This window comes from Scyliorhinus torazame, chromosome 24 (genome assembly GCF_047496885.1).
Source record: "Scyliorhinus torazame isolate Kashiwa2021f chromosome 24, sScyTor2.1, whole genome shotgun sequence".
NCBI classification, from domain to species: domain Eukaryota; kingdom Metazoa; phylum Chordata; class Chondrichthyes; order Carcharhiniformes; family Scyliorhinidae; genus Scyliorhinus; species Scyliorhinus torazame.
In genome coordinates, this window is record NC_092730.1 from 11436513 (window position 1) to 11461718 (window position 25206).

Consider the following 25206-nt stretch of genomic DNA (forward strand, 5'->3'; position numbering starts at 1 on the left):
TCTTACGGTCTTATTTGTTGGTCCTTACTTTCGAACTTGCAATACCCAAAGCATATAAGTTTGACACGGGATCTTGCCCTGCCCCCCCCCCCCGAGCTCTACACCCCGGCACCCCCACCCCCCCTAAAACTCTTTCCGTTTCAGCATAAAGCAAACCCCGGAGACAGTTGAAAAATATGAAAGGCTGGCTGTTCATTCTGAAGGTGGGAAGCAGGAAATTGGGAACACTCCTGACTTGGCCTGTCCACTTCGGGAGAAAGTGCACACAAGAGTGGATTTTCACTGCGGGGCCGCGGGGGGTCTGCAGTCGGGCTGACCAACGCAGGAAGGCCTCCACAGGGGCTGTTTAACAGGCCCGGCTCGGTGCTGTGGCCCATCATGCCCCCATTTCAGGGTATGCCCCCCCCCCCGCCCCAACAGCCCCCTTGTCAAGCTGTGGAACTTCCATTCTCATTCACCCAATATACACCATAGAGAAGTAATGAACCCATAGTGAAGCCCAGAAATCCATTAGTCTGTTGACACTCAGGAAAAATATTGCTCTTTTGTTTCCCGGCTTGGATCACTGTCTGTGCGGAGTCTGCACATCCTCCCCGTGTGTGCGTGGGTTTCCTCCGGGTGCTCCGGTTTCCTCCCACAGTCCAAAGATGTGCAGGTTAGGTGGATTGGCTATGCTAAAATTGTCCTTAGGTGTTGGGTGGGGTTACTGGGTTATGGGGATAGGGTGGAGGTGTTGACCTTGATTAGGGTGCTCTTTCCAAGAGCCGGTGCAGACTTGATGGGCCGAATGGCCTCCTTCTGCACTGTAAATACTATGATATAATATGACAGCTCTGACCTCCTGGGCGGGATCTCTGACCCCCCCCCCCCCCCCCCCCCCGCTGGGTCGGAGAATCACCGGGGGGGGGGGCGTGAATCCCGCCCCCGCCAGCTGCCGAATTCTCCGGCGCAGGGGTTTTGGCGGGGGCGGGAATCGCGCCGGTCGGGGGCCGTTGGCAGTGCCCCCCCTCCCGGCGGTTCTCCGGCCTGCGATGGGCCGAGTGGCTGCCCATTTTCGACGGGACCTGGCCCCGTGGGAGGTCCCCGTGGGGGGAGGGTGGGGGGGGGGGGGGGCGCGGGGGAATCAGGCCTTGGGGGGGGGGGGGCGCGGGGGAATCAGGCCTCGGGGGGGGGCGCGGGGGAATCAGGCCTCGGGGGGGGGTGGCTATGGTGGCCTGGCCCGCGATCGGAGCCCACCGATCCGCCGGCGGGCGTGTGCCGTGGGGGGCACTCTATTCCTCCGCGCCGGCCGGTGTAACGGTCCGCGATGGCCGGCGCGGAGATGAACCCCCCCCCGCGCATGCGCTGGGATGACGCCAGCACGCGCTGGCACTCCCGCGGAGGCCCGTCGGCACCGGTTGGCGTGGCACCAACCCCCTTCCGTGCCGGCCGGCCGGCGCAAACCACTCCGGGGCCGGCTTAGCCCCTGAAGGTGCGGAGGATTCCGCACCTTCGGGGCGGTCCGACGCCAGAGTGGTTCACGCCACTCCTTCTCACCGGAGATGCCCACCCCGCTGATACCCGCAGAATCCCGCCCCCGATATGTGAAAGTTATGAATTACTTTTTTTTTAAGCTGTTTATACAAATCCTACTGCCGCTCCACTGTTCATGGCTTCTATACAGCGTGTCTAACGCTGGCATCTCCACATCATACAGCCTATAGCGGGAGAACGGGGATGGAGATGCCACAGCTTGGCATGGGAGCAAGAGAGATCATGGGGGTTATTCGGGGGGGGGCATAGCTTGTCATGGAGGTCATGAAAGGGGCATGGGGTTGGGTGGTGAGCATACCTTGGCATGGGGGGAATGAGAGGCTTATAGGGTGTGAATGGGGGCCATTCCTTGGCATGGGGGTCATGAGGGATCATAGGGATTGTATGGGGGCCATACCTTGGCATGGGGGTCATGAGGGATCATAAGGGTTGTTTGGAGGGCATGTCTTGGCATCACGGAGGCGTGGGGAGGACATTTTGAACTAACCTGTCTTCCCTCACGCCGACTATGGTCCACGATACCCGTGAGCCGCCGTGATCCACAATCGTTTTGAAAATTGCGCAGGCCGAGGACAGGGCATGCCTGTCCCCGCAATGCAGCCGGCCGGGTCGAGCGTGCAGGGGCAGGAACGTGACCCGGAGAAGCCCACCCCTATTAAAGGACAGTCCTGAAAATGGCGACCCGCCTGTCCATTTCCGAAGGTCTCCCAAGTCATGTCGACGTGGCAAAAAATTCAGCCCGGGGGGGGGCGTTCCCAACTTGACAATATTGTACTTGGAAAGATTCAAAGTCATTTTGACTACAAGGGAAACCTGAAGCTTTTTACTGAAGTCTAAAAGTGTGCTGAATTTTTACTCGTTTAAAAAACTCGGTTCTGAAGTTATTGTGCAAGTTATTCTGTCCCCGCAGCCTGTTTCCAGTATCTCCAGCAATGATTTCTGAAATATTAAACCTTTCTCCATAGAGGCGGCACGGTAGCACAGCGGTTAGCACTGTTGCTTCACAGCTCCAGGGTCCCGGGTTCAATTCCCGGCCTTGGGTCACTGTCTGCGCGGAGTCTGCACGTTCTCCCCCCCCACCCCGTGTCTGCGTGGGTTTCCTCCGGGCGCTCCGGTTTCCTCCCACAAGTCCCGAAAGACGTGCTGTTGGGTGAATTGGACATTCTGAATTCTCCCTCCGTGTACCGGAACAGGCGCCGGAATGTGGCGACTAGGGGCTTTTCACAGTAACTTCATTGCAGTGTTAATGTCAGCCTACTTGTGACAATAAAGGTTATTATTAATATGACTTTTCATTGCACTGATTTGCCACAAAACAACCTCCCACCTTCCTGATGCGCCTTTAGCAGGAATGATAGTGTTTACAGAAACTGCCTTTTGATGAAGTCTGTTGGTTAATGTACAGTAAACACGGGGAGCCAGTCCCTCGACACTCTGAATACAATTGCACCATCACATTAATACTGGAGGTCAGTGTGACCAGCGCCTGGCCGACAAACCGAGGGGGAGGGCCAAGCACCGGGGCCTCTCTGTCTTTAATAGGACCGATGTGGAGATGCCGGCGTTGGACTGGGGCGGGCCCAGTAAGAAGTCTTACAGCCCCAGGTTAAAGTCCAACCGGTTCGTTGGGCATCACTAGCTTTCGGAGGGCAAGCTCCTTCCTCAGCTTAATAGGAACAGCAGAGTAACCAGTGTTAAGGCACCTTCTTGTCCCTGTTCAAGCTCTAACGACGAGTCAGAATACAGGAGGGAGATAGAGGACCTAGTGGAGTGGTGTAGCGACAACAATCTCTCCCTCAATGACAGCAAAACTAAAGAGCTGGTAATTGACTTCAGGAAGCAAAGTGCTGTACACACCCCTGTCAGCATCAACGGGGCCGAGGTGGAGATAACATAACATAAAACATACAGTACAGAAGGAGGCCATTCAGCCCATCAAGTCTGCACCGACCCACTTAAGCCCTCACTTCCACCTTATCCCCCGAACCCAATAACTCCTCCTAACCTTTTTGGTCACTAAGGGCAATTTATCATGGCCAATCCACCTAACCTGCACGTCTTTGGACTGTGGGAGGAATCCGGAGCACCCGGAGGAAACCCACGCAGACACGGGGAGAACATGCAGACTCCACACAGACAGTGACCCAGCAGGGAATTGAACCTGGGACCCTGGCGCTGTGAAGCCACAGTGCTAACCACTATGCTACCGTGCTGCCCATTTAGCAGTTTCAAATTCCTAGGGGTGCACATCTCAAAAAATCTGTCCTGGTCCACCCATGTCGACGCTACCACCAAGAAAGCACAACAGCGCCTATACTTCCTCAGGAAACGAAGGAAATTCGGCATGTCCACATTGACTCTGACCAACTTTTACAGATGCACCATGGAAAGCATCCTATCGGGCTGCAACACAGCCTGGTATGGCAACTGCTCGGTCCAGGACCGCAAGAAACTTCAGAGAGTCGTGAACACCGCTCAGTCCATCACACAAACCTGCCTTCCATCCTTATTGCTTATATACAGTGTACAGCGGGTCCATCTACACCTCCCGCTGCCTGGGGAGAGCGGGCAGCATAATCAAAGATCCCTCCCACCCGGCTTACTCACTCCTCCAACTTCTTCCATCGGGCAGGAGATAGAGAAGTCTGAGAACACGCACGAACAGACTCAAAAACAGCTTCTTCCCCGCTGTTACCAGACTCCTAAACGACCCTCTTAGAGACCAACCTGATTAACACTACACCCCTGTATGCTTCACCCGATGCCGGAGTCCTTCGGGCTTGAATCTTACCTCCTTTGGCTGTGTTCAGCGTGGCATGGAGCTCTGCTGCTAGCAGGCAGGGTCTCCCTGGTCCGATCAGCGTTTCAGTTCAGGCAACACACACACACACATCAGTAGCTCCGCACGATCCCACTGAGACAGGCAAATCCCCCCCACATTCCAGCTTTACACATTCCAGGCTCTGACTGAGATCTCTGTTCGAGAGAAGGCGTTGGAAAGGTGTCAGCTTCCTTCGTGTATTTGTCTTTTATTTTTTGAGGAGTGCTTTTTTTTCCCTCCTAAATGCCCTCTATTTTTTGTTTGAATCGGCGTCAGCCCCAAACCAGAATAATCTCGCAGATTATTCCCAGCCGGATTCTTCAGCAGCACGCAGTCTGGGGAGGGCAGCCTCCTGGATGAAGTAGGTGGGGTTCCTGGTGTAGCGTTACATAGCTGTGGAGTCGAAACGCAGGCCCTTATCTTGTTCAGGCACTTGACAGGCAATTCAGAGTTGTCCCAACTCCTGGGGAAACCCCCTCCCCGGTGTGAACATTGGCTGGCGGCGTTCGCTGGTACAAGAATCTGCTGCCTCCTGGGGCTTTGCAACACTTGTGGAGGAGACGGCAGGCAGTTTAAAGTGACAAGAGAGCTGCTCTTTCGCTCGTTCTTTTCCTAACAATGAACTCTCGCCTTCTCCAGGTCTGCCTGTCCGTTTGGTTCACAAACAAGCAGGGGTTTCTCCTATATAAACAGTCAAAGAAAATTAGCCACACCCTGCCAATGACTTGCATGCCATCGGGAGTTTTCTTTTGCTGCCGATTTGACAAAATGTTTATTTTAGCTTCTGTTCCATTTTTTTTTTGAAGGCAATCAAATTTCACTTGGGTGAAGTTCCAAGGGTGTTCTTTCTGTGTTAAACTAAGCAGAGGGTGTTGACAGACGAGCTCGTTGAGCTCCTTTCTTGCCCTCACCTGACAGTTCACCTCAGTCAGCACAGCAGGGAGGGGGGGTCACTGGTAAGTGCTCAGTTGCACCTTCAGGCTCTAATGGTTTCCTAGGCCCGAGGCCTTTGCAACCCTGGTTCTGGTATCAGTAATCTTACATTGTGTGTCATACCGGGAGCCTCCTGATCAGTGGGATACGGTCACGTTCCTCTTTCACCAACTGACTTAGTGGGGAGATTATTCGCAAATATTCGACTTTTGGGGAACGGGGAATGTGCAGGGCAATTACTCCATCACCATTCTATTCAGCACACATTGCAGCCGTAGTACCAGAAATTGTATCACGAGTGACCATCACCAACAAATCCTACCGGCTGTCGGGTCATTGGTTGGCATACTCACTCCTGAGCCAGAACGTTGTGGGTTCAAGTCCCACTCGAGGATCTAGCGCGAGAATGTGGGCTGATGCACCAGTTCCAGGGTCTGAGGGAGCGTTAAAGTATTGGAGGGCGCTACTGTGGGAGCACTACACTGTCAGAGGGGCAGTATTGAGAGTGCTCTGCACTGTCAGAGGGTCAGTGCTGAGGGAGTGCTGCATTGTCAGAGGGTCAGTACTGAGGGAGCGCCGCACTGTCAGAGGGTCAGTACTGAGGGAGTGCTGCACTGTCAGAGGGTCAGTACTGAGGGAGTGCTGCATTGTCAGAGGGTCAGTACTGAGGGAGCGCCGCACAGTCAGACGGTCAGTACTGAGGAAGTGCCGCACTGTCAGAGGGTCAGTACTGAGGGAGCGCTGTACTATCGGAGGGTCAGTACTGAGGGAGCGCCGCACTGTCAGAGGGTCAGTACTGAGGGAGTGCCGCACTGTCAGAGGGTCAGTACTGAGGGAGTGCGCACTGTCAGAGGGTCAGTACTGAGGGAGTGCCGCACTGTCAGAGGGTCAGTACTGAGGGAGTGCTGCACAGTCAGAGGGTCAGTACTGAGGGAGTGCCGCACTGTCAGAGGGTCAGTACTGAGGGAGCGCTGTACTATCGGAGGGTCAGTACTGAGGGAGTGCTGCACAGTCGGAGGGTCAGTACTGAGGCAGTGCCGCACTGTCAGAGGGTCAGTACTGAGGGAGTGCCGCACTGTCAGAGGGTCAGTACTGAGGGAGTGTCGCACTGTCAGAGGGTCAGTACTGAGGGAGTGCTGCACTGTCAGAGGGTCAGTACTGAGGGAGTGCCGCACTGTCAGAGGGTCAGTACTGAGGGAGTGCCGCACTGTCAGAGGGTCAGTGCTGAGGGAGTGCCGCACTGTCAGAGGGTCAGTACTGAGGGAGTGCTGCACTGTCAGAGGGTCAGTACTGAGGGAGCGCCGCACTGTCAGACGGTCAGTACTGAGGAAGTGCCGCACTGTCAGAGGGTCAGTACTGAGGGAGCGCTGTACTGTCGGAGGGTCAGTACTGAGGGAGTGCTGCACTGTCAGAGGGTCAGTACTGAGGGAGCGCCGCACTGTCAGACGGTCAGTACTGAGGAAGTGCCGCACTGTCAGAGGGTCAGTACTGAGGGAGCGCTGTACTGTCGGAGGGTCAGTACTGAGGGAGTGCTGCACAGTCAGAGGGTCAGTACTGAGGCAGTGCCGCACTGTCAGAGGGTCAGTGCTGAGGGAGTGCCGCACTGTCAGAGGGTCAGTACTGAGGGAGTGCCGCACTGTCAGAGGGTCAGTACTGAGGGAGTGTCGCACTGTCAGAGGGTCAGTACTGAGGGAGTGCTGCACTGTCAGAGGGTCAGTACTGAGGGAGTGCCGCACTGTCAGAGGGTCAGTACTGAGGGAGTGCCGCACTGTCAGAGGGTCAGTACTGAGGGATTGCTGCACTGTCAGAGGGTTAATACTGAGGGAGCGTTGTACTGTCAGAGGGTCAGTACTGAGGCAGTGCCACACTGTCAGAGGGTCAGTGCTGAGGGAGTGCCGCACTGTCAGAGGGTCAGTACTGAGGGAGTGTCGCACTGTCAGAGGGTCAGTACTGAGGGAGTGCTGCACTGTCAGAGGGTCAGTACTGAGGGAGTGCCGCACTGTCAGAGGGTCAGTACTGAGGGAGTGCCGCACTGTCAGAGGGTCAGTACTGAGGGATTGCTGCACTGTCAGAGGGTTAATACTGAGGGAGCGTTGTACTGTCGGAGGGTCAGTACTGAGGCAGTGCCGCACTGTCAGAGGGTCAGTGCTGAGGGAGTGCCGCACTGTCAGAGGGTCAGTACTGAGGGAGTGCCGCACTGTCAGAGGGTCAGTGCTGAGGGAGTGCCGCACTGTCAGAGGGTCAGTACTGAGGGAGTGCTGCACGGTCAGAGGGTCAGTACTGAGGGAGCGCCGCACTGTCACAGAGTCAGTACTGAGGCAGTGCCGCACTGTCAGCGGGTCAGTGCTGAGGGAGTGCCGCACTGTCAGAGGGTCAGTGCTGAGGGAGTGGCGCACTGTCAGAGGGTCAGTACTGAGGGAGTGCCGCACTGTCAGAGGTTCAGTACTGAGGGAGTGCCGCACTGTCAGAGGGTCAGTACTGAGGTAGTGCTGCACTGTCAGAGGGTCAGTACTGAGGGAGCGCTGTACTGTCGGAGGGTCAGTACTGAGGGAGTGCTGCACTGTCAGAGGGTCAGTACTGAGGCAGTGCCGCACTGTCAGAGGGTCAGTGCTGAGGGAGTGCCGCACTGTCAGAGGGTTAGTGCTGAGGGAGTGCCGCACTGTCGGAGGGTCAGTACTGAGGGAGCGCTGTACTGTCAGAGGGTCAGTACTGAGGGAGTGCTGCACTCTCAGAGAGTCAGTACAGAGGCAGTGCCGCAATGTCAGAGGGTCAGTGCTGAGGGAGTGCCGCACTGTCAGAGGGTCAGTGCTGAGGGAGTGCCGCACTGTCAGAGGGCCAGTACTGAGGGAGTGCCGCACTGTCAGAGGGTCAGTACTGAGGGAGCGCCGCACTGTCAGAGGGTCAGTACTGAGGGAGTGCCGCACTGTCAGAGGGTCAGTACTGAGGGAGTGTCGCACTGTCAGAGGGTCAGTACTGAGGGAGTGCTGCACTGTCAGAGGGTCAGTACTGAGGGAGTGCCGCACTGTCAGAGGGTCAGTACTGAGGGAGTGCCGCACTGTCAGAGGGTCAGTGCTGAGGGAGTGCCGCACTGTCAGAGGGTCAGTACTGAGGGAGTGCTGCACTGTCAGAGGGTCAGTACTGAGGGAGCGCCGCACTGTCAGACGGTCAGTACTGAGGAAGTGCCGCACTGTCAGAGGGTCAGTACTGAGGGAGCGCTGTACTGTCGGAGGGTCAGTACTGAGGGAGTGCTGCACAGTCAGAGGGTCAGTACTGAGGCAGTGCCGCACTGTCAGAGGGTCAGTGCTGAGGGAGTGCCGCACTGTCAGAGGGTCAGTACTGAGGGAGTGCCGCACTGTCAGAGGGTCAGTACTGAGGGAGTGTCGCACTGTCAGAGGGTCAGTACTGAGGGAGTGCTGCACTGTCAGAGGGTCAGTACTGAGGGAGTGCCGCACTGTCAGAGGGTCAGTACTGAGGGAGTGCCGCACTGTCAGAGGGTCAGTACTGAGGGATTGCTGCACTGTCAGAGGGTTAATACTGAGGGAGCGTTGTACTGTCAGAGGGTCAGTACTGAGGCAGTGCCGCACTGTCAGAGGGTCAGTGCTGAGGGAGTGCCGCACTGTCAGAGGGTCAGTACTGAGGGAGTGTCGCACTGTCAGAGGGTCAGTACTGAGGGAGTGCTGCACTGTCAGAGGGTCAGTACTGAGGGAGTGCCGCACTGTCAGAGGGTCAGTACTGAGGGAGTGCCGCACTGTCAGAGGGTCAGTACTGAGGGATTGCTGCACTGTCAGAGGGTTAATACTGAGGGAGCGTTGTACTGTCGGAGGGTCAGTACTGAGGCAGTGCCGCACTGTCAGAGGGTCAGTGCTGAGGGAGTGCCGCACTGTCAGAGGGTCAGTACTGAGGGAGTGCCGCACTGTCAGAGGGTCAGTGCTGAGGGAGTGCCGCACTGTCAGAGGGTCAGTACTGAGGGAGTGCTGCACGGTCAGAGGGTCAGTACTGAGGGAGCGCCGCACTGTCACAGAGTCAGTACTGAGGCAGTGCCGCACTGTCAGCGGGTCAGTGCTGAGGGAGTGCCGCACTGTCAGAGGGTCAGTGCTGAGGGAGTGGCGCACTGTCAGAGGGTCAGTACTGAGGGAGTGCCGCACTGTCAGAGGTTCAGTACTGAGGGAGTGCCGCACTGTCAGAGGGTCAGTACTGAGGTCGTGCTGCACTGTCAGAGGGTCAGTACTGAGGGAGCGCTGTACTGTCGGAGGGTCAGTACTGAGGGAGTGCTGCACTGTCAGAGGGTCAGTACTGAGGCAGTGCCGCACTGTCAGAGGGTCAGTGCTGAGGGAGTGCCGCACTGTCAGAGGGTTAGTGCTGAGGGAGTGCCGCACTGTCGGAGGGTCAGTACTGAGGGAGCGCTGTACTGTCAGAGGGTCAGTACTGAGGGAGTGCTGCACTCTCAGAGAGTCAGTACAGAGGCAGTGCCGCAATGTCAGAGGGTCAGTGCTGAGGGAGTGCCGCACTGTCAGAGGGTCAGTGCTGAGGGAGTGCCGCACTGTCAGAGGGCCAGTACTGAGGGAGTGCCGCACTGTCAGAGGGTCAGTACTGAGGGAGCGCCGCACTGTCAGAGGGTCAGTACTGAGGGAGTGCCGCACTGTCAGAGGGTCAGTACTGAGGGAGTTCCGCACTGTCAGAGGGTCAGCACTGAGGGAGAGCCGCACTGTCAGAGGGTCAGTACTGAGGGAGTGCCGCACTGTCAGAGGGTCAGTACTGAGGGAGAGCCGCACTGCCAGAGGGTCAGTACTGAGGGAGTGCCGTACTGTCAGAGGGTCAGTACTGAGGGAGTGCCGCACTGTCAGAGGGTCAGTACTGAGGGAGTGCTGCACTGTCAGAGGGTCAGTACTGAGGGAGTGTTGCACTGTCAGAGGGTCAGTACTGAGGGAGTGCCGCACTGTTAGAATGTCAGTACTGAGGAGTGCCGCACTGTCAGAGAGTCAGTACTGAGGGAGTGCTGCACTGTCAGAGGGTCAGTACTGAGGGAGTGCCGCATTGTCGGAGGGTCAGTACTGAGGGACTGCCGCACTGTCAGAGGGTCAGTACTGAGGGAGTGCCGTACTGTCAGAGGGTCAGTACTGAGGGGGCGCCGTACTGTCAGAGGGTCAGTACTGAGGGAGTGCCGCACTGTCAGAGGGTCAGTACTGAGGGAGTGCTGCACTGTCAGAGGGTCAGTACTGAGGGAGTGTTGCACTGTCAGAGGGTCAGTACTGAGGGAGTGCCGCACTGTCAGAGGGTCAGTACTGAGGGAGAGCCACACTGCCAGAGGGTCAGTACTGAGGGAGTGCCGCACTGTCAGAGGGTCAGTACTGAGGGAGTGCCGCACTGTCAGAGGGTCAGTACTGAGGGAGCGCCGCACTGTCAGAGGGTCGGTACTGAGGGTGTGCCGCACTGTCAGAGGGTCAGTACTGAGGGAGTGCCGCACTGTCAGAGGGTCAGTACTGAGGGAGTGCCGCACTGTCAGAGGGTCAGTACTGAGGGAGTGCCGCACTGTCAGAGCGTCAGTACTGAGGGAGTGCCGCACTGTCAGAGGGTCAGTACTGAGGGAGTGCCGCACTGTCAGAGGGTCAGTACTGAGGGAGTGCCGCACTGTCAGAGGGTCAGTACTGAGGGAGTGCCGCACTGTCAGAGGGTCAGTACTGAGGGAGTTCCGCACTGTCAGAGGGTCAGTACTGAGGGAGAGCCGCACTGTCAGAGGGTCAGTACTGAGGGAGTGCCGCACTGTCAGAGGGTCAGTACTGAGGGAGAGCCGCACTGCCAGAGGGTCAGTACTGAGGGAGTGCCGTACTGTCAGAGGGTCAGTACTGAGGGAGTGCCGCACTGTCAGAGGGTCAGTACTGAGGGAGTGCTGCACTGTCAGAGGGTCAGTACTGAGGGAGTGTTGCACTGTCAGAGGGTCAGTACTGAGGGAGTGCCGCACTGTTAGAATGTCAGTACTGAGGAGTGCCGCACTGTCAGAGAGTCAGTACTGAGGGAGTGCTGCACTGTCAGAGGGTCAGTACTGAGGGAGTGCCGCATTGTCGGAGGGTCAGTACTGAGGGACTGCCGCACTGTCAGAGGGTCAGTACTGAGGGAGTGCCGTACTGTCAGAGGGTCAGTACTGAGGGGGCGCCGTACTGTCAGAGGGTCAGTACTGAGGGAGTGCCGCACTGTCAGAGGGTCAGTACTGAGGGAGTGCCGCACTGTCAGAGGGTCAGTACTGAGGGAGTGCTGCACTGTCAGAGGGTCAGTACTGAGGGAGTGTTGCACTGTCAGAGGGTCAGTACTGAGGGAGTGCCGCACTGTCAGAGGGTCAGTACTGAGGGAGAGCCACACTGCCAGAGGGTCAGTACTGAGGGAGTGCCGCACTGTCAGAGGGTCAGTACTGAGGGAGTGCCGCACTGTCAGAGGGTCAGTACTGAGGGAGTGCCGCACTGTCAGAGTGTCAGTACTGAGGGAGTGCCGCACTGTCAGAGGGTCAGTACTGAGGGAGTGCCGCACTGACATAGAAACATTGGATGAGCCGTCAAACTGAGACCCCGGCTGCACTTCCATGGCCACCGTTTTGTGGAAGATCAGGGGAGAGTTATGTGGGAGAGCAATTGTCCTGGGAAATATTCATTCCTCAACCAATATTAATAAAACTGATAATCTGGCCATTATCTGTTATTACAGCTTGCTGTGTTCAATTTGGCTGCTGTGTTTCCTGCGTTACAACGGTTACACCTCAGAAGTACTGAATTGGCTTTAACGCGCTTCGGGATGTCCTGAGGTTGTGCAGGCGCTGTAGAAGCCAAAGGATTTCTGGTGGTGGCGGGTTGGTACTTTTTGTTTTGCTGCTTTCTCCCCCCTCTCTGGCTTGTACTGTCAACGTGAGATGTCACGTTGCTGAAAATAAAAAATCAGAGGTTCGCCTGCAACTGGTTACGGGAAATAGTGGCTGCGTGCTGCGAACACGTTTGAGGGCAGTTCTGTTTCAAAGGCGACACTGGCCCCCTTTCACAGAAAAGTCCATTACTGTTGACAGTGGAGTAATTGTTTGAAATGGAGAAAGTAGCCATGTAAAGAACGGAGAGTTGGCTGCCTATTTGATTACTTTTCCCCACCGTCTCTCAGCGGGACTGAGCTGGTGAAATGCACAGAACGGTAAGATTATCTAATCGCACCCCGCCCTCGTTACAAGGTTTGTGGTCGGGCCCAAATTTGTGGTCACAGCTGGGCGGCACGATAGCACCGTGGTTATCACTGTGGCTTCACAGCGCTAGGGTCCCAGGTTCGATTCCCGGCTTGGGTCACTGTCTGCGCGGAGTCTGCACGTTCTCCCCCCGTGTCTGCGTGGGTTTCCTCCGGGCGCTCCGGTTTCCTCCCACAAGTCCCCGAAAGACGTGCTTGTTAGGTGAATTGGACATTCTGAATTCTCCCTCCGTGTGCCCGAACAGGCGCCGGAATGTGGCGACGAGGGGATTTTCCCCACCGTCGGAAATTTGGAAATGTCACCTACGATGACACCTCCTTCCTTTTCCAAAGGAAATTTGGCGTGTCGGCCACGACTCTCACCAACCTTTACAGATGCACCACAGAAAGCATTCTTTCTGGTTGTATCACAGCTTGGTATGGAGCCTGCCCTGCCCAAGACCGCAGGAAACTACAAAAGGTTGTGAATGTAGCCCAATCCAACACGCAAACCAGCCTCCCATCCATCGACTCTGTCTACAATTCCCGCTGCCTCGGAAAGGCAGCCAGCATAATTAAGGACCCCACGCACCCCGGACATACTCTCTTCCACCTTCTTCCGTCAGGAAAAAGATACCAGAGTTTGAGGTCACGTACCAACCGTCTCAGGAACAGCTCCTTCCCTGCTGCCACCAGACTTTTGAATGGACCTACCTCGTGTTAAGTTGATCTTTTCTCTACACCCTAGCTATGGCTGTAACATTACATTCTGCAGTGTCTCCTTCCTTCCCTATGTACGGTATGCATTGTCTGCAAGAAACAATACTTCTCACTGTATACTAATACATGTGACAATAATCTGTTCCAGTGCCTCCCCGTGTTTATCCCGAAGGCTTTTTTCAGGCGGGTTAACAGGAGTATAATGGGGTTTGTGTGGGCGCGAGGGACTCCGAGGGTGAGAAGGGTGTTCCTGGAGCGGAGTAGAGATAGGGGGGAGCTGGCGCTGCCCAACCTCTGTGGGTACTACTGGGCCGCCAATGCGGCAATGGTGCGCAAGTGGGTGATGGAGGGGGAGGGGGCTGCATGGAAGAGGCTGGAGACGGCGTCCTGTGTGGGTACGAGTCTGGGGGCGCTGGCAACGGCGCCGCTGCCGCTCCCTCCAAGGAGATATACCACGAGCCCGGTGGTGGTGGCGACCCTCAAATTTTGGGGGCAGTGGAGGCGGCATAGGGGTGAAGTTAGGGCCTCGGCGTGGACCCCATTACGGGGGAACCACCGGTTTGCCCCAGGAAGAACAGGTGGAGGGTTTTCGGGGTGGCACAGGGCAGGCATACGAAAGTTAGGGGACCTGTTTGTGGACGGGAAGTTCGCGAGCTTGGGTGAGCTGGAGGAGAAGTACGGCTCCCCCCGGGGAACACCTTCAGGTACTTACAGGTAAGGGCGTTTGCCAGACGGCAGGTGGTGGAATTCCCACGGCTACTGCCACACACAGTACAGGACAGGGTGCTCTCGGGGGGGTGGGTGGGATTGGGGAAGATCTCGGAAACTTACCAGGTGATGCAGGAGGAGGAGGAGGCCTCGGTGGTGGAGGTAAAAGGTAAGTGGGAGGAGGAGTTGGGAGAGGAGATCGAAGAGGGGACGTGGGCAGATGCCCTAGGGAGGGTGAACTCTTCCTCTTCATGCGCGAGACTCAGCCTCATACAGTTCAAGGTGCTGCACGGGGCACAAATGACCGGGACAAGGATGAGCAGGTTCTTTGGGGGTGAGGACAGGTGTGTTAGGTGCTCAGGGAGCCCAGCAAATCACACCCATATGATCTGGGCATGCCCAGCGCTGGAGGAATTTTGGAAGGGCGTAGCGAGGACGGTGTCGAGGGTGGTAGGATCCAAGGTCAAACCGGCCTGGGGGCTCGCAATATTTGGGGTGGCAGAGGAGCCGGGAGTGCAGGAGGCGAAAGAGGCTGGAATTCTGGCCTTTGCGTCCCTGGTAGCCCGGCGAAGGATTCTCCTTCAGTGGAAAGATGCGAGGCCCCCAAGCATGGAATCCTGGATCAGCGATATGGCGGGGTTTATTAAATTGGAGAGGGTGAAATTCGCCCTGAGAGGGTCGGTACAAGGGTTCTTTAGGCGGTGGCAACCGTTCTTAGACTTTCTGGCAGAACGCTAGACATTGGTCAATGGCAGCAGCAGCTCGGGGGGTTACTTTATTTTTGTTTATGTTATTTACACTGGAAGGGTCTGAGGGGGTGTATACACCTGTTGTCTTAAGTCGGGGTGTTAATGTTAATTTATTATTTAGGAAGGGGGGGGGAGGGTTGGGGGGTTGCTTTTTTTAGATTGTGTTTTGTACTTAACCCTGTTGGGTTCTTTTTTCTTTCTCCTTTTGTTGTTGATATTTTATGAAAACCTTTAATAAAAATTATTTAAAAAAAAAAAATACATGTGACAATAATAAATCAAATCAAATCAAAATCAAAATTTTCACAGTATCTTCGTTGCAGTGTGAATGCAAGCCCACTTGTGACAATAAAGATTATTAAAAATTAAAATTTGTCTCATTCGATTCCTGCCTTACAAGCCCATCACTGTTAAAAGGCACCCAAATTACAGCCCCCCCCCCCCCCCCATCCGTATTAAGGGGCCCTGAAGCGTACGGTCTCCGTGGTCACCCACTCTTCCCACTGGCAAGATTGCGGCGTTCCGTGCCCCGTGGTAGCCATGGGTTCAGCGGTCGGGGGCTGGAAGGTGAACAGGCCATCACTGAGCCTGATACCAGTGTGTGTGCGGGGGGGGGGGGCGGGGGGGGCTGTCGAGTGCTAGTCCCAAAATCTCCGGCTAACCCTCTGGTTTGTGGATGAGTGGGCCTGCATGGAGCTTGCTGACCTACTGATCCGAACTGAAGCCATTCCTTTCAGAGAACTCTGCATGAATAACCCTTCGCTACATTTTGCTTTGGCTGTGATGCTCTGAGATCTGTCCAGCGTTTTAAATGCCGAAGAACGAATCAGTATTATACAATTAAATCAGCCAGCAGCTCTGTAATATAAAGACGTCTCTCGGTTACAACATCCCTGTTACATTTTACAATCTGATTATGACAGTCTTATTTTTACAGAGGTCACGTTTTATTACTTTTGGTCCATTCCGTGTGTTGCAGAATCATAGATCATGGAATCATAGAATTTACAGTGCAGAAGGAGGCCATTCGGCCCATCGAGTCTGCACCGGCCCTTACAAAGAGCACCCGACTGAAGCCCACCTATCTACCCTATCCCAGTAACCCCCCATTTAACATTTTCTGGACACTAAGGGCAATTTAGCGTGGCCACTCCTCCTAACCCGCACATCTTTGGACTGTGGGAGGAAACCGGAGCACCCGGAGGAAACCCACACAGACGGCGGGGGGGGGGGGAGAACGCGCAGACTCCGCACAGACAGTGACCCAAGCCGGGAATCGAACCCTGGAGCTGTGAAGCCTTAGTGCTAACCACTGTGCGGCTGTGCTGCCATTGCGGGGGGGGGGGGGGGGGGCGGTGGGGGTGTTGAGGGGGTGAAGCAGGGTTCAGATGCCCCGGACCAGAGGAACGAAGAAACTTCAGCAGTTTATCTCTGTTGTTTTCACTTGGACATCAGTTATCGACCTCGAGCCTGCTACCGGGGTAAGCTGGTTCAATAAACGCGGGGGGGGGGGCAGGATCTCCGGTCGCCGAGATCGCGTTCGGCGAAATGACCAGAGAATCCAAATTTCCCACCGATTCGTGGGCGCGCGAGCCGGCCAAAGTGGAGGGGAACTATTTTGCGGGCCGGATCCGCGGGCTGCGTCCACCATGTTGCACGGCACTGTCACCGCCCTGCGCGGCCACGCGTGACCCCGAGTAATTGAGTCCCCCACTCTGGGAAAAAGCTTGTTGCTACCCACCCTGTCCATACCTCTCATGATTTTGTCGACCTCAATGAGGCCCCCCCCCTCAACCTCCGTCTTTCTAATGGAAATAATCCTAATCTACTCAACCTCTCTTCATAGTTAGCACCCTCCATACCAGGCAACATCCTGGTGAACCTCCTCTGCACCTTCTCCAAAGCATCCACATCCTTCTGGTAATGTGGCGACCAGAACTGCACGCAGTATTCCAAATGTGGCCTAACCAAAGTCTTACACAACTGTCACATGACCTGCCGACACTTGTACTCAATACCCCGTCCGATGAAGGCAAGCATGCTGTATGCCTTCTTGACCACTCTATCGACCTGCGTTGCCACCTTCAGGGTACAATGGACCTGAACTCCCAGACCTCTCTGTACATCAATTTTCCCCAGGACTCTTCCATTGACCGTATAGTCCGCTCTTGAATTAGATCTTCCAAAATGCATCACCTCGCATTTGTCCGGATTGAACTCCATCTGCCATTTCTCCGCCCAACTCTCCAATCTATCTATATTCTGCTGTATTCTCTGACAGTCCCCTTTCTCTATCTGCAACTCCACCAATCTTAGTGTCATCTGCAAACTTGCTAATCAGACCAGTGGCCGTTTTGCGCCTGTTTCTCTGGGGACATAGCCCCAGAATCGGAGAATCCTGCTGCCGGTTTCCTCCGCCTGGTAGTTTTTCGATTTAAACCATTGAATCTCGCGAGAGGCTCGGAATGTCTCGCAGGATTCAACGGAATCTCACGGTGCGTTGCGATCTGAATCCCGCTTGTTCCATTTGGCTCATTTAGACCTGTGCTCACCCCGACCCACCTGGGGCCCGGGTTTCACCCCCCCCCCCAGCCAAGCCTCAACCGGGCGCCATTTGATACTGGTTGGCAAAGTCGGGAGCCAGTCGTGACGGCGCCCCGTGGCTTCCTGCTGTGGGGGAAAGGGTGAGGCCTCGAGGGTGGGCAGGGACAGGGCAGGGTGGTACCCTGGCACTCCCCGGCACCTTGGCGTTTCCAGCCTGTCACCACTGCCAGGGACTTTGCCAGGGAGCCAGGCCAGCAGTGCCCGGGTGGCAGGTTGCCACAGCCAGGGGTCGGGCCCGTGGGGGGGGGGGCCTTGCCCATAAGAGGGAGGGGTGGCTTGAGGAAGAGGTTATGCTGGGTAAAGCGGGGGAGGGGTCCTGAAGGTACAGTGGGGGCGCTGAGGGGGGGGGCTCAAAAGATCAGGGCTACGGTGTGGGCGGCATGGTAGCACAATGGTTAGCACTGTGGCTTCACAGCTCCAGGGTCCCGGGTTCGATTCCCAGCTTGGGTCACTGTCTGTGCGGAGTCTGCACGTTTTCCCCCCGTGTCTGCGTGGGTTTCCTCGGGCGCTCCGGTTTCCTCCCACAAGTCCCGAAAGACGTGCCTGTCGGGTGAATTGGACATTCTGAATTCTCCCTCCGCGTCCCCGAACAGGCGCCGGACTGTGGCGACGAGGGGATTTTCACAGTAACTTCATTGCGGCGTTAATGTAAGCCCACTTGTGACAATAAAGATTATTATAATTATCAAAAGTGGCTCCCTGATCAGCAAATAAGCGAGTGGAGCTCGTCAGCGCAGAGAGGGAGGCCCCGATGGGGAGTTCTTCGCCGGGGCCAAATAAAAGGGCAAAGTGCTGTTGGTTAGCCAAGGAACACCCCCTAAACGTGCCGTTTAGCGGCCTTCAACTCGAGTCCGCTGAATTGTGCCCTGCACGCCCCTCCGTTTCAACAATCAGCTTGTCTAAGGCGCCATATGAATGCATTTGTCGTTCTTTCTATGGATGTTTGATTTTCACAAAATTATTTTGTTTTTGTTTTTGTAAATTTAGGGCGCCCGATTCTTTTTTTTCTTCCAATGAAGGGGCAATTTAGCGTGGCCAATCCACCTGCCCTGCGCATCTTTTTGGGTTGTGTGTGTGTGTGTGTGTGTGTGGGGGGGGCGGGGGTGAGACCCACGCGGACACGGGGAGAATGTGCAAACTCCACACGGGCAGCGACCCCCGGGGCTGGCATCGATCCCGGCAGCCGGGAGGCAGCAGCGCTAACCGCCGCGTCGCCCTGCCGCCCCTAATTTTCACGGCCTTGTTGGTGGTTTGGACCTCACATTGACAAGTGTCGCCAGAACATTGACATCATTCCGGCCCGTGAGAGCCGTGGTGGAGCGTACTTGGAGCAGAGAAGTTGACGTTGAGTAGAGTGTACAGTCGCGTCATTGCGAATGTTCTTATAAAGTCGCTCCTGTCTCGGATTAATGACAAATCGTGCGGTTCTGATTGGCCGAACAGGGATCACTCAGGCATGTGGTTCCAAAAATAGTCAGCTTTCAATCTCAGCGGGGGGGGGTGTTGTTGAAAAGAGGTCCAGAGGAGGCAAGGTCATCGCTTTTCCCCTGAAAGTGAGACCATCTGGACCAGGATCAATTAATTCCCAAGAGCCGGTTAAAAAGCACCATGGGACTGGTAGCCAGAATGCCTCTCAGCTGGGGTATGATGCAGGAATGCAGGAGGAGGGGACCCCCCCCCGTAAGAGTCAGACAGTGACGTTTGGGAGGCAGGTTTGAGCGGACACATTTGACAGACGCCCCCCCCCCCCCCCCCACCCCCAACCCCGTGACAGTTCTTGTTTTTAAATAAATTTAGAGTACCCAATTCATTTTTTCCAATTTAACGTGTCCAATCCTCCTGGAACACAGAACATACAGTACAGAAGGAGGCCATTCGGCCCATCGAGTCTGCACCGACCCACTTAAGCCCTCACTTCCACCCTATCCCCGTAACCCACTAACCCCGCCTTGCCTTTTTGAACACTAGGGGCAATTTAGCGTGGCCAATCCACCTAACCTTGGGCCGCACGGTAGCATTGTGGATAGCACAATTGCTTCACAGCTCCAGGGTCCTGGGTTCGATTCCCGGCTTGGGTCACTGTCTGTGCGGAGTCTGCACGTCCTCCCCGTGTCTGCGTGGGTTTCCTCCGGGTGCTCCGGTTTCCTCCCACAGTCCAAAGATGTGCCGGTTAGGTGGATTGGCCATGATAAATTGCCCTTAGTGTCCAAAATTGCCCTTAGTGTTGGGTGGGGTGACTGGGTTATGGGGAAAGGGTGGAGGTGTTGACCTTGGGTAGGGTGCTCTTTCCAAGAGCCGGTGCCGACTCGATGGGCCGAATGGCCTCCTTCTGCACTGTAAAATGCTATGATAATCTATGAAACCTGCACATCTTTGGACTGTGGCAGGAAACCGGAGCACCCGGAGGATACCCACGCAGCCACCGGGGGCGGGGGGGGAGACGTGCAGACTCCGCGCAGACAGTGACCGAAGCTGGGAAACGAACCCGGGACCCTGGCGCTGTGAAGCCACGGTGCTAGCCACTGTGCTACCGTGCTGCCTAGCTTGCAAATCTTTGGGTTGTGGGGGTGAGACCCGCGTAGACACGGGGAGAATGTGCAAATTCCACACGGACAGTGACCCAGAGCTGGGATCGAACCTGGGACCTCGGCGCCGTGAGGCAGCAATGCCACCGTGCTGCCGTACCCCGTGACAGCTCTGCCATCTTTTAAAAAAAATAAATTTAGAGTACCCAACTATTTTTTTTTCCAATTAAGGGGCAATTAATAATAATTATCGCTTATTGTCACAAGTAGGCTTCAATGAAGTTACTGTGAAAACCCCCTAGTCGCCACATTCCGGCGCCTGTTCGGGGAGGCTGGTACGGGAATTGAACCCGTGCTGCTGGCCTTGTTCTGCATTACAAGCCAGCTGTTTAGCCCAGTGTGCTAAACCAGCCCCAATTTTGCGTGGCCAATCCACCTAACCTGCACATGTGGGGGGGGGGGGGGCGATACGGGGAGAATGTGCAAACTCCACACGGGCAGTGACCCAGAGCCGGGGTTCGAACCCGGGACCTCGGCGCCGTGCGGCGGCAGAGCTAACATGCCACATGCCCGCCCAGCTGTGCCACCTTGGCTCGGGCCGTGCCCTCAGGCGAGCTGTGCCATCTTGGCAGAGCCGGAGTCTGGGGAAAGCGTCAGTCAACGCGGCCTCGGCAACAGTTCAGATCCACAACCAAAAACATTAAAGTCGCAAAAGTCGATCCCGTCAGGTAGCAAGGCTCGAGCATCCAATTTAACACCAAGGTTGGAGGTGAAATTCCTCTATCATTGGAACAAAGAACAAGCTTAGAAAAGGGCAACGTTTTGACATCTCGCTGGAAACAGTGAGGTTTCAGTCCATCGCTGCTGTTGATCTCTACTTTGCCTCTGGACGCTTTTTAAATCAGGTGCGGTCCTTCCACTTTTGTTTCACCGCTGTTTGTCACCATTATTTTAGCATTTGATTTCTTTAATTGTGATTATTATCGAAACAGCTGCTGTGTAAAATGTTCTGTCTGATCAGGAGCGGGGCTCGCAGCAGATGACATAAACACGTCAATGGTAATTGATGAGAACGATTTTTCCAACCGGTCAGCCTCTGAGATTTGAATGAAAATTGATGGGGTCTGTTTCCTGCCTTTTCACTGAGTGAGATGCTGACGAATTTATCTTTTAGTTTTCTTTAAACCCCCTCCCCCTTTTGTCTCTGCGATGATCTGGGCAGGAAGACAGGGAGGCGACTTGATCCAGTGACAATCCCTAACTTTTCAGTGGGAGGTCAGGCTCCGGATGACTGACGAGGTCGAACGAGACCGAGAGAGATAGAGACACAGAGACAGAGAGAGAGACAGACAGACAGACAGAGAGAGAGAGAGAGAGACAGAGACAGAGACACAGAGAGAGAAAAAGACAGACAGACAGAGAGAGAGAGAGAGAGACAAGAGACACGGAGAGAGAAAAAGACAGAGCGAGGCAGAGAGACAGAGAGAGAGAGAGACATAGACAGAGAGAGAGAAAGAGACAGAGAGAGAGAGACAAAGACACAGAGAGAAAAAGACAGAGAGAGAGACAGAGACACACAGAGACAGATAGACAGAGAGAGAGACAGAGAGATAGAAAGAGACAGAGAGAGAGAGACAGAGAGAGAGACAGAGAGAGAGAGAAAGAGACAGAGAGACAGAGAGTGAGAGAGAGAGAGACAGAGACAGACAGAAAGAGAGAGAGGGAGAGAGGCAGAGAGAGAGAGAAAGAGAGAGAGAGAGGGAGAAAGACAGAGAGAGAGAAAGAGACACAGAGAGAGAAAAAGACAGAGACAGACAGAGAGAGAGAGAGACATAGAAAGGGAGAGAGAGAAAGAGACAGAGAGGGAGAAAGAGAGAGAGAGAGAGAGAGAGACAGAGAGAGAGAGACAGAGAGAGGGAGAAAGAGACAGAGAGAGAGAGACAGAGAGAGAGAGACAGAGAGAGAGAGAGAGAGAGACAGAGAGAGACAGAGAGAGAGACAGAGAGAGAGAGAAAGAGACAGAGAGAGAGAGACAGAGAGAGAGAGACAGAGAGAGAGAGACCTCGCGCTCATCGGGCATAATCCAGGCATAGTTCAGATTTGCATGTTTGCGTGGCAGTTAGGCTTTCTGAAGTATGTCTGGCCGGATTCCCCCAGGGCTCAGGATCGAACACCTGCGCCACGGAGGCGTCGACATGATGTGTTTAACACTGGTCCACCCAAATGTGGACCAGGCGTAATGACCTGGGGGTGGGGGGGGGGGGGGCATCGGAGGTGTTCGGGCTCCTGGCAGGGTGGTACCCTGGCATTCTCACTGCCACTGGGGCCCCTTGGCACTGCCAGCCTGGCACCATGGCACTGCCACCCAAGCACCCTGGCAGAGCCACCTTAGCACTGCCAGCGGTGTCCAGGTGACAGTGCTGGACTGGGAGGGGCACTGCCAGGGTGCTAGACTGGCAGTGCCAAGGTGCCAGGTTGGCGGTGCCCAGGTGCTAGACTGGCAGTGACAAGGTGCCCAGGTGGGCACTGCCAGGAATCGGGCCTGGGGGTGCCCTGCCCTTATGAGGTGGGGTGAGGATGGGGCTCGAGGATCCCCCCCTGACAGGTAAGTTGGGGAGTTGGGGTTGGCCCGGCAGCCATGGTGGGGGTTCGGAGAACGGGACGATCGGGGTGGCATTTAACAAAGGCGCCATGGTCTCTTCCCAGTGCAGGAAACGAAGGTAAGCACGGCCTCGCCGGGGATTCCGCTCCTGTTTTCTTTAATACAATTTTTAAAAATTATCTTTATTGTCACAAGTAGGGTTACATTAACACGGCAATGAAGTTACTGTGAAAAGCCCCTCGTCGCCACACTCCGGCGCCTGTTCGGGTACACAGAGGGAGAATTCAGAATGTCCAATTCACCTAACAAGCACGTCTATCGGGGACTTGTGGGAGGAAACCGGAGCGCCCGGAGGAAACCCACGCAGACACGGGGGAGAACGTGCAGACTCCGCGCAGGCAGTGACCCAAGCCCGGGAATCGAACCTGCCACCCTGGAGCTGTGAAGCAACAGTGCTCAACCCACCGTGCTACCGTAGCGGGGCCGTTCTTGGCGCTGCGGGCACCCGTTAAGTCCCGTTAAGCCGCACCCTGAATGCCGACCTGATCCATCCCTCCCTCACTCGAGGAGTTGCACGGTTTCCAAATGAAGTATTCTTCGGGTGCGTCGACAGACATTCTGAGCCTGCTGAACAGGAAATTGTGGCTATAAAGCTGTCCAACAGCTTCAGCGCAAAGTGTTCTGTCAACAGGGTGTGCCCGAAAAGAAAAATCATTTTACACACGGGAGCGTTTCGATCACCTTGCTGATACATCGCTGGCCACAGTGGGCCCATGGGACGAACGTGTGTTTGTGTTAAGATGCAGTATCTGGTTTGATCTGACGATTGCGTACGCTGCAGGCAGTATTCTGTGCAAACCAGAATTTCCTTCTGATTTTTTGTATGGATTTCAGTTGATTTGAAAAGTTATTAATTACGTGGTACGTGATATTAATGAAGCTTACTGTACTGGATAGTTACCACAGCCTCTTGAGTTATAATAACAATCTTTATTAGTGTCGCACGTAGGCTTACATTAACGCTGCAATGGAGTTACTGTGAAAAACCCCGAGTCGCCACATTCCGGCCCCTGGTCGGGTACACAGAGGGAGAATTCAGAATGTCCGATTCACCTAACAAGCACGTCTTTCGGGGACTTGTGGGAGGAAACCGGAGCACCCGGAGGAAACCCGCGCAGACACGAGGGACGAGCGTGCAGACTCCGCGCAGACAGTGACCCAAGCTGGGAATCGAACCCGGGACCCTGGCGCCTTCAAGCAACAGTGCTAGCCACTGTGCTACTGTGCTGCTCTGTAGGCCTCTTATCAGGTCGCCTCTCAACCTCCGTCGTTCCAGTGAGGACAGACCGAGTTTATCTAACCTCTCCTCATATGCTAATGCCCTCCATACCAGGCAGCATCCTAGTAAACCACGTCTGTGCCCCTCTCCAAAGCATCCACATCCTTCTGGTGGTGTAGCGACCAGAATTGTACACAACATTCCAAATGAGGCCTAACTAAGGTCCTGTAAGGTTGCCACGTGACTTGGCAACTTCATCGAGGGAAGGAACAGAGTTAAAAGTTTCAGGTCGATCACCGTCCATCGGCGCTCACATCAGACCGTGTATTTGGGTGGCGTCACGGGTCACATTTGCACGCCTAAGACCGAGGGCACTGTTCTCCCGTCCCATTTGGAATACAATGTTGACAAATGTGAGATTATCCAATGGAATACAATGTTGACAAATGTGAGATTATCCATTTTGGTAGGAATAACAGCAAAAGGGATTATTATTTAAATGATAAAATATTAAAGCACGCTGCTGTGCAGAGAGACCTGGGTGTGCTAGTGCATGAGTCGCAAAAAGTTGGTTTACAGGTGCAGCAGGTGATTAAGAAGGCAAATGGAATTTTGTCCTTCATTGCTAGAGGGATGGAGTTTAAGACGAGGGAGGTTATGCTGCAATTGTATAAGGTGTTAGTGAGGCCGCACCTGGAGTATTGTGTTCAGTTTTGGTCTCCTTACCTGAGAAAGGACGTACTGGCACTGGAGGGTGTGCAGAGGAGATTCACTAGGTTAATCCCAGAGCTGAAGTGGTTGGATTACGAGGAGAGGTTGAGTAGACTGGGACTGTACTCGTTTGAATTTAGAAGGATGGGGGGGGGATCTTATAGAAACATATAAAATTATAAAGGGAATGGATAGGATAGATGCGGGCAGGTTGTTTCCACTGGCGGGTGAAAGCAGAACTAGGGGGCATAGCCTCAAAATAAGGGGAAGTAGATTTAGGACTGAGTTTAGGAGGAACTTCTTCACCCAAAGGGTTGTGAGTCTATGGAATTCCTTGCCCAGTGAAGCAGTAGAGGCTCCTAAATGTTTTTAAGATAAAGATAGATAGTTTTTTGAAGAATAAAGGGATTAAGGGTTATGGTGTTCGGGCCGGAAAGTGGAGCTGAGTCTCCAAAAGATCAGCCATGATCTCATTGACTGGTGGAGCAGGCTCGAGGGGCCAGATGGCCTACTCCTGCTCCTAGTTCTTATGTTCTTATTTCTGCCCCCTGTCACTTTCAACCTCTGGACACACCACCTGCTCTGTGCCGCCGCCATTGGGTGAGCTCCCGGGCACCCAGGACGGCTCGGTGCCGAGATTGGTGCCAACCCATTTTGGCCCCTCTCGCTTTCACGGGGAGGCGTTTGCCTCCTGACCTGGCCATCCCGTTGCGTCACCTTCTCCCAGGCCCCAAACTGAACAGGGGGCAGAGCAAATGGTAATCTCAGACTTTGAATTCTGATGGCTATTTGTCGAAAGCCTTAATTGCTGACATTCCTTTCCACTCCAT

General features: G+C 54.9%; 2 protein-coding genes across 8 annotated transcripts in view; one reads left to right on the forward strand and one right to left on the reverse strand.

Moving 5' to 3' along the window:
• Nucleotides 1–25206, forward strand: part of LOC140399885 (ADP-ribose glycohydrolase MACROD1-like) — a 959160-nt gene that overhangs the window by 131722 nt on the left and 802232 nt on the right. The gene's annotated exons all lie outside the window — the stretch shown is intronic.
• Nucleotides 1–25206, reverse strand: part of LOC140399884 (leucine-rich repeat transmembrane protein FLRT1-like) — a 178395-nt gene that overhangs the window by 34760 nt on the left and 118429 nt on the right. Inside the window, exon 1 of one of the 2 annotated variants that reach the window (XM_072489351.1) lies at nucleotides 4325–5021. The exons of the other annotated variant lie outside the window; for it this stretch is intronic. The gene's annotated coding sequence lies outside the window, so the exon portion shown is untranslated. Of the gene's footprint in view, nucleotides 1–4324; nucleotides 5022–25206 lie in introns of those variants that run through there. 2 annotated transcript variants of the gene reach the window in all.